The sequence below is a fragment of the Anas acuta genome, chromosome 13 (genome assembly GCF_963932015.1).
Source record: "Anas acuta chromosome 13, bAnaAcu1.1, whole genome shotgun sequence".
Classification (NCBI taxonomy): Eukaryota; Metazoa; Chordata; class Aves; order Anseriformes; family Anatidae; genus Anas; species Anas acuta.
The window spans coordinates 13,909,512-13,920,076 of record NC_088991.1 but is presented as its reverse complement, the minus strand read 5'-3'; the positions used below and the strand labels follow the sequence as shown (position 1 = coordinate 13,920,076).

The following is a 10,565-nucleotide window of genomic DNA, read 5'->3' as shown; positions in this document are numbered from 1 at the left end:
CTGACGGCGGCAGCACCCGGGCAGGTGCGCCCATAGGAGGGCAGCTGGGGGAAGCAGCTCACAGCCTTGCCGGGTAATTCGGGCTCTGCTCTCAACCTGAGTGATCTGCAGGGTGCATCTCTGCTTCACGAAGGCGGGCGCAGAGCATCCATCTGCAGAAATACCACAGCAAACGCAATCCCTCTCCCTCCCCCCGGTCCCTGCAAGCAGCGTTCATTCTTTGCTCTTGCTGTAGATCCGGCATGCCGAGTCCTTTCTCCCCAAGAGTATTCTCCCTTTACAAAGCAAGATCATAAAGCAGTGACATAATCCAAGCTTGGCAAACACTTTTGCTGATGTTAAGCCAGTGCCTTTCGTGGTTCTCGCTGTTGCTTTTTAGTCCCCGATATAGATGGTGCAACTGGCTGATTAAATGTGCAGGAGCCTCCCAAGATACCATTTCATTTGAAATGCTGACATTTATATTTGACATTCCAATAAGTGTGGGGCTCTTTTTTTTTTTTTTAATTAATTCTTGCAAGGGTGCGGGTCAGACAAAGCTGCACATTGAAGCTCTCTGCAGAATAGGTGTGATTCAAACAGACAACTCCTGGCCAGACTTCCTAACTCATCTACCTCGCGGCTGAGCCTGGAAGCCAAATTAATTAGAGGCCACCCACAAGCAGATGTGAGAGGTAGGTGAATCTCCCCGCTCATTCATTCCCTGCCACATCTGCTCAGATCTCTGCGTACTCGCTGGGGGTGAGTGGGAGGGCTTCGGTGCTAAAAAACTGCCTCGATCCCTCTCGCTTTGACACCGAAGCGTGGTCAGGCAGCAAGGCCGAGCGGTGGTAGTGAACAGTGACACCGGGGAGAGGGGCAGAGAGCACAGCAGCGAGGATGCCTGGCTGAAGAGGTGCGATTGTTGGCGGGACACGTCCCGTTTGGGTTTATGGGATGCACGGAGCCTTTTTATGAGGGATGCTTTCTGCTAGTAGCATAATAATAATAATAAATAAAAAAAAAAGGGACCAATTGTTTCTGCCATCTGAGAAAACCCTTGGTGGACGGAGCAGGCAGAACTCCAGGAATAATTAAGAAAATAACAGCGCACGCCCCACAAGACAAACACGGGTTGTTTAAAGGCTCCTTGGCGGCGATGGCGTTTCCTTCACCAAGCTTCCCCTTCCTCCGCCTTCACCTGAGGCAGCGGGGCGAGCACCGCGGGGCTCCGCCCGCAGCCCCCGAGCCCTGCGGGATGCAGCTCCCGGCCGGCCAAGGGGGGGCTCTGAGGGGGTCTTTGGGGAGGTTTTTGGGGGGGTTTCTGTCGGTTTCCCCCCTCCCCGAGCGGCTCCGGGTGCCGTGGCCGCACCGCCCCGTCCCGCCCGGTGCCGCCCCGTCGGGCGGTGCCTGCCGCCGCCCCCGCTCCCAGCAGCCCTTGCAAACGCCTACAATGAAATTTGCGAAGTTTTTTCGGTTTCGGCGCCATTTTCGAGTGGACTCGGAGGTGAGGAGGGAGGGCGGGCAGGGCGTGCGGGGACGGGGCGCCGCGGGGGGAGCCCCTGCACCCCCCTTCCTCCTCCTCCCCGCCACCGCCCGCTCCCCCCCCCCCCCCCTCGACGGCTCAGCCTGGTGGGGGGGGGGACACAGCGGGGGGGGGGGACCGGGGCGCGTTGGCTGCGGGGCGGAGTGGGGGGGGGGGCAGCGGGCAGAAACCCGGGGGGGGGTTTGCAACAACGGGGCGCTGCCCCCCCTCGCTCCCACCCCCCATGTGGCACCGGGGGCCGCGACACTTTGAGGCGGGGGGGGCGGAAAAAAACTTTTTATTTATTTTTTTTAACGGCACCGAATAGCGCCCCCCCCCCCCCCCCCCCCCCTCCCGGAGCCATCATCCCGCGGGCGGCGCCGCACAAAGGCGCTGGGGAAGGGAGGGGGGGGGGGGTCACGGGAGGAGGGGGGGGGGTTGGGGGGGGCCGTGACGCAGCGGGGCAGTGACAGCGGGGGGCGGGGCGGCGCCCCCCCCCCCCCCCCCCCCCCCCCCCCCCACTCCGCCTCAGGACCGTTAGGGCGGGAGCGCGCCCGGCCCGCCCCGGCCGGCCCTGACAGCCCCCCCCCGGCACCCAAATTCTACCCCCCGGTACCCAAATTCCCCCCTCCGGGCACCAAAATCCCCCTCCGGGGCCGCCCCGCCTCAGGTGTGTGCCCGGTGGGGGCTGCTCGGGGCTGGGGGGGTGAGGGAAAAGCTCCTCACACCCCCCCTCCCCGGTTCTCCCCGTCGGGGCTCGGGTGGGGGCTGAAGCGCGAGCGGCCGCACGTGAGGAGCAGCCTGAAGTGATAAAACACGGAGAAACGGTTAAAATACCCGTGACACGAGTTGAAAGGAATTCATCGAACCGATGTGAAATGAGCCCAAAAAATAGGACCCAGCTTTTCCTTTTTCTCTCATTTTTTTTTTTTTTTTATAACTTTTTCCCTTCTTGCACCCGGCTTTGTCCGGCCGTTGGGATGTCCCGGCCGTTGCTCCCTCAGCCGCCCCGCGCCGTTTGGGCGGGCTGAGAGATGGCTTTGGGCTTTTTTGCTGTTGTTTTTTTTTATTATTTTTTGTTTCAATTTTTCTGAGGCTAAAACATCAGCGGCTCAAAAACTCAATGAGAAGTCATGCTCGCGTGCCGCGCGCGGCTGTAGGTAGGTGAGGGACCCTCTGCCAAGTTTCATCAGCTCGTGCGCTGAAGGAACCCAAAGAGCTCCACGGCTCGCCGTCAGCTGCGGAAGCCTGTGCTTGGCTAATCCATTTTGGGGGAAAATACAGCAAAACTGAGCTGCTGAGGCAGTAAACGTTCATGAAGTATGAGAGGGAAGGTTTAGCTAATGCTTCAGGCAAAATGAACCAAATTTTTTTTTTTTTTTTTTCAAAAAAAAAAAGTTAACTTACTGTGTGCTTGTTATGTTTTGAATTAATGTCCATCTGACAAAACAATTTTATTTTTTTTTTCTGTTCTTAACAAATAAACTTTATAGGAATCGTGCTTCCAGATCTGTCCCTTGTTGTTTAAAACTGGATGAGATGACAATGCAAAAACTGGAAGTAACAAGAAGCATCATACTTTTCTTCTCCTCAGCAGTGCTGAGAAAAAACTGTGGATCCTGGAATTTTACTGTGGATTTTACTGGTTTTCTGGAGCACTGTAAGTTGAAGTCGGATCCTGCAGGCCTTTGCGAGCACCAGGAGCTTTCCCTCCTGTTACCAGGCCCGTCTTGGTAAATGCGGTCAGTCCTGCTAGGAGCAGAGTTTGGGTCAAGTTTCGAGTCGAGTAAAATTAACGAATTTGTTTTTTGCATGGACTGAATTCACCCGGTGTAGCTGCAGCGTGGCTCCGGGTGTTCTGCCCTGAGCAAGGGCGCGTTGAAGCGGCGCGGGCTGACACGCAGAGGTACGTGCTGCTGGAACCCACGTGTGGCTCTCCTAGGCTGTAATTCAGATGAAATGCAAGCTGCTTCTCTGACCCTTTTTCTGAGCAGATTAGTGAGGGGAAAAATAATTTAAATAAAGTGCATGAGAAATCACCCGCTCTCATCCAGGTTTGACACGTGAACATTAGTTAAAATGTATATATTTTATGCATTATTTTTTTTTCGTGGCCCAGTAAGAAGTCTTAGCTGAGCAAAACACCTGTAGCAGGGATTTACATGTGGCATTTGCACACCCGGGAGAGGAGATGCGCTGTAGGCACTCGTACAAATGAAAGTAACCTCACTGCGTGCAGCTCCCGCGTCTGGCTGCTCGTGCTGCCTGGTCGTCGTCGCTCTTCACGCAGCCTTAGCTCCGCTTCGGCTGCTCTGTGAGTCGGGTTGTATCGGAAACGTAATAGCTGGAAACATGTGGTGGCTGTCGGTCAAACGGCGGGTCCGATTCCAGCTATTAGCCACATCTGTAAATATTAAGACGTGACTTTGTTTAAATTTCATTGTTCAAACGAAGGCAGGAATGAAAGTGGTGTGATTTTTCAGATCCAGTCAGATATGAAGTGTTTCAGTGGTGCTACTCGCCGCCTTGTTTTCATCTTGTTACTATAATTGTGAGCATCTCACTTATCAATGTTTGGGACCTTCAGCTGTAACGAGATGATTTATTTTATTTTTTTTGTAAAATAGTAAATGCTTTTTTTAATTTTTTTTTAAGTGAGAACAATGATTTCAGTATTTATTTGTGCATGTCTCCTAAAAAAAAAAATTGTTGAATAGCATTTTTTTTATTATTTTATTTTTTTCCGTCCTTAATGTATATATAGGAAATATTTAACATTTACGTGTCTCTGAGCTTACCTAGCCCTGGAGAGGGTGTGAGTCAGTGAGGGCATGTATGCAAATCTGTCCTGTCGTGGGCTCATATATTTATTTCCTTTCCTTTCCCCTGGTGCTCTTTCGCACTTTTTTTCTTACTTTTTTCTTTTTTTTTTGTTTTTCTTGTTAGAGTGGTGTAAGGAAGGTTTAAACTACATTTTAAGGGATCCCTGTATTTCAGGGTGAATCTCTTTGTGTTTGAGCTTAGGATTTTTTTTTTTTTGGGGGGGGGGGTTTTTACTTAGTTGCCCAATATATTTTGGCAAGCAGAAATTGCATTGTTTTGTGAACTGCGTTAATAGATTTCTGCATGTTCAATTTTCCCAGTTATTTGGAAGATTTAATTAAACCTCCGTAGGTGGCAGGCTTACATATTTGACAGGTAGAAGTCTTGATTTCTAGAAATAGCTGGCGCGTGAACTGCAGGCGCAGAGGTGTTGCGATGGCTTTGCATTGAGATGCAGCGTTTGGGGATGATTCCCTTGGTGTTTGGGGCTGCCAGCACAGCAGGGAAGGACTGGTGTCACCCACATGTCCCTGCAGCATCGGGGTCAGTGCACTTTGTGTGCAGTCTCCAAGAAGAACGCTCCTTGCAACTCTGGAGGTGGAAAGCTGTTTGTTTGGTGTCTGTTTGTTTGTTTGTTTTTCCCCCTGATTTTGTGCCCACCCAAACCTTTGCTGCGTTCATGTGGCGAAGTGACCTCAGTGAGATGACAGCCACAGCCTGGTGCCCCCACCCGACGCACAGCACTTGCATGAGCGTTTCGTAAACCTTTTGTGTTGCTTTCCAGCTCCCGCTGGAGCAGTGACTGCCCTGCAGAAGGAGTTGAGGTGTCAGCACTCACAGGTGAGTAGGGAAGGTAAGTGCCAGCACCCATGCCAGGCCCGCTGCGAGGCACTCGCAGCATCTGCCTCCCTCTGGGTCAGTGCAGGTCCTCTGGGAGAGGTCAAGGTGAAACTCCAGTCGGCTGCCGTCCTTCTGACTTAATAGTGAGAACCCAGAACACAAAGCAAGCTTGAAACATTCTGAAAAAAAGCTCAAGCGTGAGATGAGGTGATTCAAACACGGAGCTTAGTATTGCTTCATGTCATTATTTTGTCATGGCAAAAACGCACACATTTTCTCAGATACATATTTCATTGCCTGTCCCAAATTTCCAGGTGCTCAGCGTGAGTGTTGCTCGTCTTTAGGCATGTATTGAAACCTCACCTGGGGAAAGTCATCTTTACTTGAAGAGCTCTTGCACCATCTTGTCAAACTAGACTAGAAACTTTCTTATTTTTATCTATATATGTATACATGTGTATGTATACACGTGTATTTTATTTTGCGTGTGTGTATATATACATATAAATAGAAATTTGTTAAAAGGTGAACCCCAAACACAGTCAAAAGAGATTCTAAAACTGAACTTGTTTACTATTGCTTTTTGTTTCTTTGAGCCCCTTGAAGAGATGAAAGAAATAAGACTACACAGGTACGGTCATGTCAAAGTGTTAAAGAAAAAAAGGTAAAATTATGTGGGGGGTTGTTTTGTATTGGCTTGTACAGGTCTGACTTTGGGTACTTGTTAGCTGCTTTGCAGTAAATAGTGGTTGCTCTTTATAGAGTTGGACCTAGTGCTATCAGTATTGAGGACACTGAAGTGGGTGAAAAAAGAGTTGTTGGCAAAAAATTGCATTGGCAAATATTTAATTTAAAATTTGAAATAATTTGGCACAGGTCCTGAAACCTTTTGAAATTCCTATTTTTAAGTTTGCTAAAAAGGCAGGGACTACTGAGAGGTGGACAAACTGGAACTCAGATAACCAGCGTGCTTACTGCAAGGGACGGCACGAGGATTTGAACTAATTGCGTCATTTCTGACATTGTTCTCTTTTTTTGTGATGCTGCTTTTTAAGAAAATGAATTGAAGGAAGTTGTCACATAACTGGAAAAAAAGTCAAAAGGAAACACAAAAATGTCAGGCTATCTGCACGGCTTCTGTATGGGTACTTGCAAGGGCCTCTGGCGGCTCCGTGCTTCAGAGTTACAGCTGCTCTCTGCCCTGCGCTGTCAGGTTTCTGCTCAGGTACAGGGAGGGGAGGTGATGAAGTTTCAGAGTATCTTTAATTTCTGGCTGCATACGATTTATGCATTCAAATAGTAAATTAGCATAATGTAGTGGTTTTTTAATTACAAAAAAAAATAAGGGGGGGTGGTATTTCCCAAAAGTCAAAGTAGTTTAAGGAGATTTTAACAGGTTTGCCCTGTTGGAACGTGTATTTGAATACCAGCATTGCAATTCCTGGAAAACACACGATGTTCAGCAGCTGCTAAGAGGAAGGTACAGTGTGACATCTCCAGAGAGAGTGTTTGGAAGGGCCGGGAAGGTCTGCAGGATCTTTACGGCACCAAAAGCAGCAGATCTAGATCTGAAAGTGTAGATTTGCCAAGACCCAAGTGTTGTGTTGTTGGGGGGTGGGAGGGATGGCTGATTTCTGTTTGTTTGTTTGCACTGTGTAACTGCTTGTTCTTTATAGTTACAGACTTTATGGTAGCACCTGTGAAGGAAAAAAAAAAAAAGTCCCGTGGTGGTAATGCATGCACGTTAAATGTCTTCATTGTAGAGTGTTCTTCAGTACCTTATATCATGGTTTTTAAAAAAAAAAAATCAAAATACCATTTGGAATGTCAACATTCAGTGGGCTTTGAGGAGATGTAGCAGCACATCATGGTTTGTAGGGACAAGGAGATACAGACCATTCTGGGCTGCCTCATTACCTCAAGGATAAGACAAGAAAGTGAGCTTCTGGTTATCATAGATGTGGAAGCTAACGCATTCCCATGTATCTCTTTAGTTCAGTTGAACAGGTATGTGTAGATAAGTCTCCTCGGTGCTGACGTGCACATCTTTGCAGCTACAAATACCTGCTGTGTGAGTCTGCATTTGTGTGTCTCAGTGGGGCTGGCCCTGCAGGCAGAAGGACTTGCAGCTCCTTTTGTTCTTCAGGGCGGGGATGGCTTGATCTTGGCTTGAGCATAATGCCTCCGGCTGGCGTGTTACCCCTCAAGCCCTGCTCAAGGTAATGCTCCTGCTCTTCAGCCTTTGCCCCGGCAAAAGGATTGGCCAGGTACTCTCCCCCATAGTTTTTGGGGGTCCTGGGAGGGAGGGGGTGGATCTGGAGGCCGTGGAGAGGTGCTAGGATGGAAAAGCTGTCAGCAGTGCTCTAGCAGCACGTAAATACTGGAGTTTGGGATTGCCTGTTGCTCTCCAGTATTGCATTGCTGCTTTAGTGAGGCTGGAAATCGGTCCCTGGCTCCTGGGGTGCCTCCCTGGCACCGCTCCCCGTGCCTCCACCCTGCTGCTGGGGGGGCTCCCATCTCCCACACCAATAAACCACTGCGGAGGCAGCGACGAACGAGGGCTTGGTGTCGTTACTGGGGCTGTGCAGGGGGAGGGGGCCACGCCTGGCACCCCTCTGCTCACAGGGGGAGTAAGGGAGGCCTGGGGGTGGCTGGAGAGGGACAAGGGATAATGCTGGGCCTGGGTGCTTGCCTCTGGCAGCTGGGGGAGGGATACAGGGGCTGGCAACTACCTCGGGGTGGAGGGAAGCTGAAGGTTTGACAAGGGGGGGAACAAAGGTGCTCCCGGGGAAGCCACTCAGCCCCCTGCAATGCCTTCCCCAGCATCAGGGCTCCCAGTGGGGGCAGTCCCAGCTGGGGGGAGCTGAACCTGCTGTGCAGAAAGCTGGGCTCAGTGCTCCCTGCGGTGCCTGGTGGCACTTGGACCACTGGGGAAAGTGTTTGGTGGGTGGCACAGACGTGTTCCTGTAGCAGAGAGCTCTTCTGGAGGGAGCCGAGCCCCAGGAAAAAGGGGTTTTCCCCAGCTCTGCCCTTGGCAGTTAACACCCTGAGCTCCCTAGCCCTCGTGGCAGCAAGGGGCAGTCGGGGTGAGCTCTGCGGGGTTCTCCTGGGATTGTCCCCTCCTGCTGGGGCATCCATCTGCAGTGGGAATGGAGTTGCACATCCCACAGGTGATGGTGGAGCAAATAGCTCCAATTCTGTGCTATCAGGAGTGCTGGTGCCTGCGTATCCCAGAACATCGTTTTTTCAACTATTTTTAGGAATTAATAAATCACAGTTGAGGGCAGGGGAATGTACGCTGGCTGATTTACAGCTTAACGGTGGCTCCTGCTCTGTGCAGTGGGCGCTGACACCTCTGGGAGATCGGCACAAGCTCTCCACCACCACGTAAATACCGCTCCTGGTGCAGTGAAGGTGTGAGGGGAGCGGGGTCGGGGCAGCCTTCAAAACCCTCTGTGGGACCTGTTCCCCTGGTGCTGGGTGCATCAAGCGGGTGGGAGTCAGAACGGTTGCACGCACAAGTAGCCCGCTTCACGTCGGGTGTCTGTGTTCCCTCACTTGCATCCATAAAACACTTGGTTCCCGCTTTCTACAAGTCGAGCCCTTAATCACTGTGTAAAATACTGCGTTCCCTCAGGAGCAATGGCTAACAACTTAATGAGTAACTGGTTCTGCAGGGCGACTGGTCAGTGAAGTGATTACTTTGTGTCTCTCTACTTCTATTAATTTTACATCCGATTTTTAACGTGCTTAAAAAAGTTTCACATCGTTAGCATTTTCTGTGCGGACTGCAAGAGTTTAAAATCAGGTTTACTCCTTTTTAGACCTCTGTCATGTCCGGATTGCTTTTACTCGGCTGCAAAAAGAGGCTTCCACCCCATTGCCGGGGGGAGGGCTCCTGCTCAAACGTCGCTTTCAGGCTCGCCAGGAGCTGAGCAGCAGCCCCAGGAGAGCAGAAGCGCGGCGCAGCGGGCGAGCAGCGAAACGAGCGGCCACGCTGAGCCAACGGGGCGTCTGCCGGGGTGGCGGGGAAGGGGCTGGGGATGCTCCCAGTGGTGGTGAAAGCGGCTCCCGGCGGTGCTTCGGGAGCCCCTGGCTGCTCTGCGCTGGGAGCCTCGGAATGGTGCTGGTTGTGGATGTGGACAGCCCAGGGCTAGGGGAGCCCCTGCGATTTAATTCCTCCTGATGTAAAAGCTTGTCTTCCAGGTGTTCGCAGGTCGACGTGAAGCTGCAGCTGAGCACAACCCACTTGCCGGTGAGCCCCAGAAACCCCTCGCAGAGCGTCACCAGCCTGAGCTGAGGCAACGAGGCCCTTGTCCCACCGCGGGCAGCTCAGGTACAGGCGTGCGGACACGCCGTGGTGCAGCAGCCCGCTCAGCAGCTCCTCTGTTTGCACTGGGCAAAGCCAGATGTAGGATTTTTAAAACGTGAACTCTGCTGCAGCAGGACCATCTGTGACCACTGCTAAGGAAAAGCTTTTGGGTTTCCTTACTGGTTTTGGTGGGATTTTTACAAGCAAGCTGAAAGGCTGCAGCTCCTTGTGGTAGGTAAATCTATGCAGCACGTCGCACCTCTGTGTGGCTGCTGGGTTTAGAAGGCAGATGCTAAAAAAGCTCATTAATCACACGCCTCTACACCAGTCTCTTTAATTTCCCCCAGACCGAAACCCTCCCACACAGTCAGGGTGAGGGTACTCAGTACCAGGTACTGCCGTTAGAGAGGCAGCATGGTGGGAGCCAAATGAGGTGTTGCAGATTCCTGTAAACACTGAAAAAGCAACCCGAAAAGCCACCTTATCTACCTTCAGCGTTTTCCTGCTCACCTCCTTTGATGCAAAAGGAATTTTGGCAGAGGTTAGCAGCTCATTGTGGTATCCAGTATTATCTTGCTTTCCTTGCACTTCTTGCCCACCCACCTCATCTGCTTTTCCTCATCTTTCCTCCAGCGTGCTTTGAGCCAGGACTGGCTTCAGTACGTGTTTGTGCAGTGCCTTGCACAACAGCAACTCCCAGTGCTAAATGTTAATAAGTTCAGGTCTTGCTCTTTGCACCACGAGGGAGGAAACACTTTATGCGTCTCCTTTATCAAGAGTAACTGACTAAGGTGATGCTAACCATGTACACAGCGTATGTCATGCAGTGGGAAGTATCCAGTACCTGTGATTCAAAGGCACAAGAAGGACAAAATCTCAGGTTAAATTAAACAAGAAAGGTCCCAAGCATCTGGCAAACCAAGCCCTGCTCACGTGCTCTGCGGTGAGGTTGCTGAAGCAGGAGTGCAACGAGCAGAGCAAACGATGGCTCTGGTGCCCTGATGACTCAGGGGCTCTTGGCAACAAGCTCACCAAATGGAAGACAAATGCTATTTCCAATCCATTCATTTCTGAAGCAAAGTATAA

At 51.2% G+C, this 10,565-nt stretch overlaps 1 long non-coding RNA gene across 1 annotated transcript; it reads left to right on the top strand.

Annotated features, from left to right (window-relative positions):
- Positions 1 to 1,014: 1,014 nt before the first annotated feature.
- LOC137863806 (uncharacterized) lies at positions 1,015 to 7,725 on the top strand. The gene is made up of 2 exons (XR_011101156.1): positions 1,015 to 1,486; positions 2,998 to 7,725. It is a non-coding gene; the product is annotated as an uncharacterized lncRNA (long non-coding RNA).
- The last annotated feature ends 2,840 nt before the right edge of the window (positions 7,726 to 10,565 follow it).